Genomic DNA, 10,108 nt, shown 5'->3' with positions numbered 1-10,108 from the left:
CATGAGAACATGCATTCCAAGCCGAGCGGAGAAGTTTCACTCCCTTTTCCTCCCAGTCTTAGTTCTCCAGAGAATCTGACACCTGGTCTGCCTAATGAGGATAGGCGGGGGCAGATTTGGCAGAGCCGGGGAGAAGCACAAAGTTTACGGAGGTCAGCTAGATTGAGAGAAATGCAAACAAAGACTTCAGGCATGCCTCGCAATAGATTTCTCGGCCTTAAGTATGCCTGGCCTGAATGCAGCTTCAGACCAGGCATCGTTCCAGATTCATGTGCAAGCTTTTGCAGGTCTCCTGATTCAAGTGGCCTTGTTCCTTGGAGGTTTTCTAGTTGTTCGAAGTACGGTTAGTGGATTACTAACAGGTTCCAGGATTCAGCAGTTTTGCTGTGGGTTTTATGATCTTGTTTATGGACATTTCTTGTTGCTGATTTTTACTGTGACTTTTAACCTTTGCATATTCCCTCTATTTTGTATTCATCTTTCATCAAGAAAAATGGATTGTTTTCCTGAAGTCAAGTGTGGTGGATTGTTGTCTGAGGGTCCAGTTTCCTACTCTGGGTTGCAACAGAGAGGATGGTATTGGAGAGGGTCTGCTCATCCCTTTTCTTAATAGCAAAAGTTCCATCAAAGCTTAAAATAACTTCATCTTGTGAAATTTTGCACTGTCTTCCAAGCACTCAGTAAACTAAAATTCCAGCAACCCAACATGAAAAGGAAAAGTTAATCCTGAACCAGGCAATTTTAAATTTATGTATATAGAGAGAGATCAGCCTCACAACAGCTAAGGTATGTGTAGTGACAAAGGAGAAAGAGGCTGCAAAATCTTTAGTAGAGAAGAAAAAGAGCCAAAGATACTGTATACTGTGTGTATGCATTAGGATTGTGCTTTTCAGTTAAACTCCAATCTGTTTTCAGTGTTACTGCAGAAGGCAGTTTTAAGGCATTTTAAGAGGGCTTCCCAGGAAAGGAAGAGGGATCAACCTAGAGGGCTCCTATCATGGGCTTCCTTTAAAAAGGCCTCCCTTTTCTCTTGATTTGGAGGCACGGGAAAGGAGAACTTGGTGCCTTGCTTGGAATGCCTTTTTCTCTTTCATGCTTCAATTCCACCTCCAAATCAAGAAAGAAGAGAGGGCTTAAAAAACCCTGCTTCCTGTGATCCTTCTAGTGGCTGCCTCCCTTTCCATACTCCATGTATAACCGAAAGAAACCGAAAGCAGCCAATTTTTGATAGCTGTTGTTCTGTTGCAACCAAAATAAATGGTGTTGAAGTCCACGCAGTTACAGGCATCTAAATCAGCCAAACCAGCTGAATACCATTTTTGAAAATGGAACTGTACACAAGCCTGGTATGCATGAAACCATCCTTGTCTGGAGATTATGCTGGTTCTACACTGTAGTCCAAAGGTAGCTTATGTCCACATACATAAAAGTAAGGAGTCACATTGAGGTCCTGAAGCTGGGTGACAACAGGGAATCCATGGGGCAGTGTGGTGAATCTGTGGGGCAGCAGAGGAAACCATCACTCTATGACTCACATCACCCCCTTCCCCATCATATGGGGCAAGCAGTCTCTGCCTGGTTTCCCCTGCTCTGTCCCTGGCTTACCCAATCAGAACATGGGCAGTCACTCATGTTCTGAATTCTTCCTCCCTTCACACTTTCAACACAGAGCCCACATGTGATCAGCTCTGGCAGGCTCTGTATAGGCTCTGTGTTGAAGTATCCTACGACAGGGCAAAGGCCCCATGTGATGAGGTGCCAAGTCAGCAGTGGATATGACCCTGAAAGGCCATGGCTGTCACTGGATTCACAACATTCAAACCAACTATACCCTAATGCAGGTGTGGGAAACTTTCTAACTTGAAGGCTGCATGGTGGGCTGGAGCAGGGTGGGAGGGCTGGGGGGGAGGGCGTTCTACCCTAGTCCCTTCCCTGCCCTTTCCTTCCCTTCCTCTTCTCTTTCAGAGACAGAAAGTGAAAGAAAGATGGGAAACACTTGGATCCCAAAAGGGTTGGACTTTGTCAGAATGAGATGGTGGATGGGAGAGAAAAAGTGTATCCATTAAACCCTGTATTGCCTACTCCTGATATAGAGTCCTAGAATTCTAGAGCTGGAAGAAACCCCCAAGGGTCATCCAGTCCACCCTGCTGCCATGCAAGAAGGCACAATCAAGGCACTCCTGATAGACAGCCTCTGCAGAAAAGCCTCCAGAGGAGGAGATTCCGCCATACTCCAAGGCAGCCTATGCCACTCTCCAACAGCTCCTTCTCTCAGGAAGTTCTTCCTAATCTTTTCAGTCAAGTCACTTTCCCTGCCATTCGAAACCATTGCTCCCTTGTGCCCTGGTCTCTAGAGCAGCAGAAAATCAGTTTCCTCCTTCATAGGACATCCTTTCAAATCTTGAAACATGGTTCTTATGTGCCCTCTCTACCTTGTCTTCTACCAGCTAAACAACCTCTAGGAGGATAGGAGGAAGAAAAAGAAAAAGGAAGAAGAGAAGGATCAATGGAAGGAAGAGTGGAAAGTGAGGGAGGGAGGAAATACAAAAAGGAAGAAAGGAAGGAGAAAGAGAGGAAAGGAGGGAGGAAAGAGGAAAGGAAGGAAGGATAAAAGAGAGGTAAGAAAGGAAGGAGGGAGGGAAGGAGGAAGGAAAGAGAGATGGAAGGAAGAATAGGACAAGAGAGAGGAGGGCCTAAGAAAAGAGCTCAAGGAGCTGCATCCGCTCCCTGAGCCTGGGTTTACCCATACCTGCCCTAATGGCTCTGAATGGGTCATATGGAACTCAGGACTTTATTATACAAAGCTGCCATTCAGTCACATGAGCAACGATAGCAGATATATATTGGTTTCAGCACTCACATTATTATTTTTTTACAACTTTACTTTTCCACGTTTCTGCTTCTCCGTAATTATTATTTTTAAGCAACCACACAGTTACAGTAGTAGTTTTTTAAAATAAAAAATAGCCCTGGAATAGTGGGGAAATGTGGAGAGAGTGTGAGAGAAGGAGAATCTCACTCTCTGACGTCATTCCAGTGACATGCTGTTGGACACATTAAAAGAATTTGCAGATTTAGCAGGATGAAGGATAAATAAGTAAAAATTGTGGTGCTAACAAAATGAGAGAAAAAGAATTAAATGCAATTGAAAAAGGTGAAACATTACTCTAACAAATATGAATTTATTATTGGAGAATATATTAAGACATAGAATGATATTTAGATGAATTTGCAGAGGTGAGATTAAGTTCAAAAACAGTACAACCAGGGTATAATTTCCTATCTTCCAGCCATGTGGTGAGTAACCTCTCTCTTATCAACACCTTCCCAGTCCACTTAACCCATAATAATTCAACACTTTGTTCCTTTATCTTAAATGTTTATCTTTTCTCTTTTCAAAAAAAAAACAAACAAAAAAACAACCCCATCTTCCAATCAAGGATTTTTTAAAGTTTAAAACTGTCAATGGTCAGAGTTATTTACCTGAATTTAAATCCAGTCCAACAGTGCAGCCTCCCTATATATAGACCTCTAAGGGGCTTAACATTTCTGTCAAATATTTTGCTCAGTTCTACCTTCTTCGTCCTTTGTAGAAGGTCTTCATGTTGGAAATCAGAAACAGCCTTTTGTTATGACTGCTGGTAGGAGGGATAAATCTTTCCCCTATCCTAATTGGGACTTTTTTGGTGCTGAGCAGAATTCTGGGAAATGTAGTTTAGGGCAGGACCTTTTGAATTCTCTGCCTTCCTGAACTACATTTCCCAGAATTCCGTGCTCTCTCAGTCATTTCTCCAGCTCACTCTGCTCCTACTGCTCAACTGATTTCCTCATGGTGAGAGGCAGTTTGTTTCTTCTTAGTTTAAAGAGGAATGGGGCCTCTTTGGCTTCATCTCACTTGCTTGCACTGAAAATGAAACTGCCTTTGGGAAGCTTCCAAGGATTACAGAATTTAAATTAAAATATTGGGTAAGTGTTTAAATTCTTAAGTTTCTGTGTGGGCATCCCTCTCATGTGTTTCTTAATATCTGTTCATATATACAAATCTTATGACTTAGATACAACAGACAATTTTAAAACAAAGTTTTGCACACTCCTAATAGTAATACACTATATATATATATATATATATATATATATATGAGCCAAAATGATAGTCAACATAAAATCATCTGCCTTCATCTCGCAGCAGTAAAATAATATCAACATGACAGCACAATATAGTTAAGGAGTCACTGACATTTCCATTGTGTAGATTCAGAAAGAATTTGAATTAGGTTCAACACTTCTGTCTTCTCCTGAATTATTAGTTACCCTTTTACTTACAATCTGGCTTCTTGTAACATAGAGAATATCTTTAGGATGCCACAATAATATAGTAAATGAATAAATGAAAAGCAGTGAGTGATGTTTTCTCCATTGTTCTCCCTCACTTGATGAAAGCTTAGTGTTTTCTGCTATGTCTTCTCTCTTATTATTTCAGGTCTCATACATATGTCTATTTCCTGTACTTACCCCTATGTGAAACATCAGCATCAGAAAGCTGTTGATATCATCTTCCATTACTGTCTTCAACAGATTCCAAGAAGCAATTTGTAAGGGAGGTAAAGGAGTCTACATTACATTATGAGACCCCTCGATCAGAGTTGCATAGGCTCTTTCTATCTCAGTTGTCTTCATTAGAAAATGAGTTTTTGAAATGCTTGGGACAAAGGGTTTTTTATTTTGATTTTTTTTTGGATTTGGAATACTTGTATGTGCATGTGCATAGTGAATGAGGGATAACAGACAAAGAAGATTAGTTATATGCCTACCCCCCCCCTTCAAGGAGCCCCAATTTCTTCAGAGCCAGAAACCCAAGGGGGGAAAAGAAGAGGGAGGAAAGTGGAGGACTTCGTTACACAAGGCTATGTTTTATGTCCAGCCTTGTTGCCCATAGAGTATTTTAGCCCTCTTCATGTTGACAAGAGATTTAAGTGTTGAATTTTGAGATTTTCTGGTATAATAACAACAATAAAAATAATAATGCTTTTTTTTTTCTCTTGAGGAAACTCAAAGTTCTGAACAGTGGAAACAATACAATATGCAATGCAAAACCTACAGATTATAAACATTCAAATAGAATTAAATCTAAAACTATCTGAAATGAATTACTAAAACTATTAAAACCAATTAAAAATACATAAAATATCACACTCCTTTAGAGTTGGAGGGGAAGGCAAGGTCATTTTCTATCCCTCTCAACTGCTATAGGTTGAAAATATGGCCAGATCATCTGGTTACCCAACAACACATTTGCATATTCAACTGTTAGGAAAGAGCAGCAAATCCACATGCTCATAGTTCTTTCTTTCATCTAAACTTCTACTCTAAGGGAATTTGAGGTGTATCCCAGTCAAATACTTGCTACTTTTGCAGAACTCCAGAAAGCGTGGTTACCTACATTTTAGGGGAGGACAATGCTGATAATAGGGTTATGCATCATGTGTCACTGAATTGCTCTTTTTGATGAAGGTCTGGTTGAGAAGGTACAGGTAGTGTAGTTTATTGTAGGGTACCTTTACATCAAAGAGTGAAATCCTTTTTACAAGTCACACAATTTTTACAAATAGGATCCTAGATATTTGGTTTACCAGGAATTAACTGAAATTAAATAGGAGACTTCCTTATCCAAATATATATCAATCCAGCTGAGCAAGAATGTTCTAATTCTGCAAATTAGTCCTTTGTAGATGTAGATGTAGTGACAACCTGTATTTTATTTCAGCTCGCTCACATTGCTAGAAATGCTGTAGTAGAGAGTGAGGTGGCTAGAAGGATTATGCTGTAGCCTGAGGTAGAAATTAAGGTCCATGTAGTGGTCGGTGTGTCCTTGTATTGAATTATCAGGGGACAATGATCCATTTTAATTGCTTGTTCAGGCAGATCTCCAAACACAACCTCTTGCTTTAAGCCAAATATTCTCTCTCATTGAAAATTATAAATGTGGTAGTTGTCATAAATGTTTGCATCTGCTGCATTTATTTCTGGAAATAGATACACTTTTAGCCCATGTTTATAACTGAACCAATACACCTTTCTGTGTCCAAAGTGTTCAAAGCAAGTTAGTAGAACATTATGTCTCTACAAAGTGCTCTTTACTCATTTCTTTACCAGATTAAAAACGACAAGCAATTCCCAGGAATGTTCACCTTAGTGCTTTATATCCTTGACTGAAATAGTGTATATTTCTATTTGAATAGCAGTATGAGGATGGGAGGTACTATACCAGAATGCGTTCATTTGATCACCAACTATGGGATAATGAGACCAGGCACAGAGATTGCATTGAATATGGGCCACTTTATTAAACTCAGATCCTATTCAAGCTAGTTGAAGGTGGAAGGAACAAGAAAAGAGAGGGGAGTAACCTGATGCAGGTTCATCTTAGGTCACATGTTTACTCCAAGACAACTCCCACGATCTTCATGGGGGTGAAGCACCTGAGCCCTGAAGGCAGTCCAAATATTTGTGTTGCCCCTTGGCTAGAAAATTCTCAAAACATAATTTCAAGTCATTCAAACACAGGTTGCAAGACTTGGAAGTTGCAAATGAGAGCAAAATCTCAAGGTTTGCCATAGGGGTATTCCCTCCCCCACCACCCAGTCACATGAGGCTGTACCAGAGCTATACCTACACCAAAGAAGTGCCAATGTAAATGCTGAACTTCTAATTTCTTCCCCTATTACCTGATAGATGATAACCTAATTATAGATGCTGTACCAGGCCAATCTTCAAAGTACTGCATAGCCAAAAAACAAAACAAAAACAAAACAAAAACAAATAAGCAAATGAGAAAAAATCCTGGCAGCAAGACAACCAGTTAACTCCCACTGCATTAATGGTTGGAGGTAGGGTCATGTTGATTTGAAAGGTTTGTAGCCAGACCTTAAATAGCCTGCAGATATCAACCCATCATCCATTTATGTACTTGGCACTTATAACAAACCCTCCTGGGAGCTTGTCAGATGCAGCAAAAATAACATTTTCTCTGTGCTTCTTTTTGCTGCTGGAATGGAGTCCTACAGAACTCATCACATGACACTGGGTAACTCCTGGAGGGATTATGTGGGGCTCCATTCCAACAGCAGAGAGAAGCGGAGCCCAGAGTGGAGAAGTCGGGTAAACATTCGACTTCTCATTGAACAATGTGAGGAGAAAGTGGAGAAAAACAAGTCTGAAGGGGGAAATGACATGGGAAGGCAGAGGACAGATCCCGATGGGAGGAAACAGAGCCTGACAGTTCCCTCCACTGTCCGGTGATTTCTGGCCCTTTCCCCCACTGTCCCATGCCTTATCCCTGCCTGTCTGATGAGGTCCCTGGTCTCTGACAATAAATGTCATCAAAGAGGTATCCTTCCCACAGTGCTTTTGCTGTGCTGACCAGATCTGCATCCATTGAAGAAAAGAACTCAATGCTAATTTTGTTATGTTAGATTGTACTAAAGTGATTTTTATTGGATTAGAAGTTAACAATGTATAGCAAAATAACTAAGCTTTCCTATATTAAACCTAATGTCATTGTTAGTTCAACATTTGGATATCTCAAAGTGCACTACTTTGACAGTTCTTTAACAGAAATTCAATTATCAGTTCCAACTAGAGCACACCAATGGAATCACTGCAACATAAATCTTAACTTGCCAAGTTATCATTGATTCAACGTGTCCAGTCTGGTTGATATGAACTAATAGGTCTAATTGTGCTTGTTGTCTATTCTAGTCTGATTTAGCCAAAATTATTCCTCCTGAAGTATCATGACCTTAGGGATATTGAATTATTAGATTATAGATTGAAAGAAAAGGCTTTAATTTTCTGCATCATGAATAGTAACTTCAAAAAATAGTCTCACTCTAAGTTAGGCCATAACCTTATGCTGCAATTAAGTAGACTGTATTTTAAAATGTGACTTGATTAATAATTTTTACTCTGCTGTTGTGTGAATAAATGTGTATAACGACTCACGATGCAACATGATTCATATTAAGAACAATGTCTTCTTCAAAACTGAGTGCAGGGAAGAGGGAAAGTTGACATAAATGTGAAAACTTCCAGTACATATGTGTGTTTCAGAGGTTTGCAAAGTTACTTTCTGACTACAAGCCTATGGATTCTCTAGCCTGAACAGATAATGGCTACTCCAACCATAATAGTTCTTAACATTGTTAACAACAATGAACTTTGAGTGTCAATCACATTATATTTTTCTCATACGAATAATAGATAGGTGCTACCAGTAGCTGAGGGACAGACTCTTAAGCTTTCTTCCTGCACATTGTATTGTCTGACTCTAGTGCTGGTTTTCTGAGAAGATATCAGTGATAGCCATAAGGACTTGATCGCATGGAGATGGTAAACTGTCATAAATGTAGTACTGTAATCTGTGGTTATGATCTCTATAACTTGACACAGTGCGATATCAATTGCCAGTCCACCACCTTCTTGTGATGAAGTCAGTTCCAGCTATTGAAGGGCAAAATCCATGAATAGCCCTCTATTGCAGTATGATCTTGGGACTTGTGCAACGAGGTCTAGGTGTTTCTGTCATGGCATACTGGTGATGTCAGGGGACCAGATTGCCCTCCATGTCTCCTCTCCCTTGCTGAAAAAGAAGGATTGTGATGGAGAAGGTGAAAATAACAGTAGAGTCTAGCTTATTCAACCTTCGCTCATCCAACGTTCTGTATTATTCAACACTATCTGCCTCCAGTCTGGATCCACAACTGTTTCAATACATTGCAATGTTTTGGTGCTAAATTTGTAAATACAGTAATTACTACATAATGGTGCCGTGTATTAAAATGCTTTTTCTGTCTATTTGTTGTAAAACATGGTGTCTTGGTGCTTAATTTGTAAAATCATAACATAATTTTATGTTTAATAGGCTCTTCCTTAATCTCTCCTTATTATCCAACATTTTCGCTTATCCAACATTCAGATGTTTATGTTGGATAAGCAAGAGTCTATTGTAAGTTGCTGCTGTCTCGATAGGGCAGTGGTTCCCAACCTGTGGTCCGTGGACCACCTGTGGTCTGCAAGAATGAAAATATGCTCCATGGCCTCACTGTTACCACACCATTGCAACAAGAGGGCTTGGTCTCGTGAAACCCTCTTATAGTGCCGAGGCTTATTAAATATGGTTTTCTGTGGGCGAGCAGATGGCAACTACTGGATGGCATATATTCTGCATCAGAAACTAGAGCTGATGTAGTCTAGCCCATGCAATTTTCTGAATCAGCACCCCAAATAACCAAACCAAATCTAAAGTTGACAAAAAACGGATTTGTAACCCTTTTGGTACTAATGTTGGAGAGTGGTTCCTGGTCAAGTTGTCCCTGTTCAAAAAGAGGGTGGGAACTACTGCAGTAGGGGGATAGTGGCTGTATGCAGTATAGTCCTCAATCCTTGTAACTCTCAGAGGCAATGAATCCTGCATTTTATGCTGGGGTCAAAGAATTTCCAGACTGAAAACAAGGGAGACTATTGGTGTATTTTCAGAACTACTTATTCTAGTTACTATGTCCGTGACTACTTTTCACATTGTACTGAGGCCCTGGTGTTTAGCAGAGAAATCAAGCACATGTTCTGCAGGCAATTTCCTTGCAGGAGATCTACTTTAAGATTGTTAGACCTTTTACAGGAATGGAAGTTTTACCAAAGAACACAAGCAGTAGAGTACTGATTCCATACATTGCAGTAGAAGGCAAGATGCCTGTTAGACTTTGTTTGACTTTGCTGAGTTCTAATGTCACTCATCATTCTGCAGAGAAACCATTTTTCCTGTCTACATTGCCCAACATAACACCTCACTGTGTCACTTCCAAGGCAATATGTGGTTCAGTCATCTTTACAATCTCTCCATTTTCTAGGCCAATAACTTTTGCTGAAGAGCATGCTATTAAAAACATATGCAGACAACATCTATGATATCAGTAAATTGCTGCAAGGAAAACACATCTCTGAAAGCCACTTTCATAGGCTTTTTTTTTTTGCTTGGCACAAAAAAAAATCTAGGCTTTGGTCCATCCCAGAAGTGTGAAAAGGATATAAAGGTCAAGATAATAATTATGAC

Source organism: Anolis sagrei, chromosome 3 (assembly GCF_037176765.1).
Source record: "Anolis sagrei isolate rAnoSag1 chromosome 3, rAnoSag1.mat, whole genome shotgun sequence".
Lineage (NCBI taxonomy): Eukaryota > Metazoa > Chordata > Lepidosauria > Squamata > Dactyloidae > Anolis > Anolis sagrei.
Note: the sequence above shows the minus strand (reverse complement) of the source record.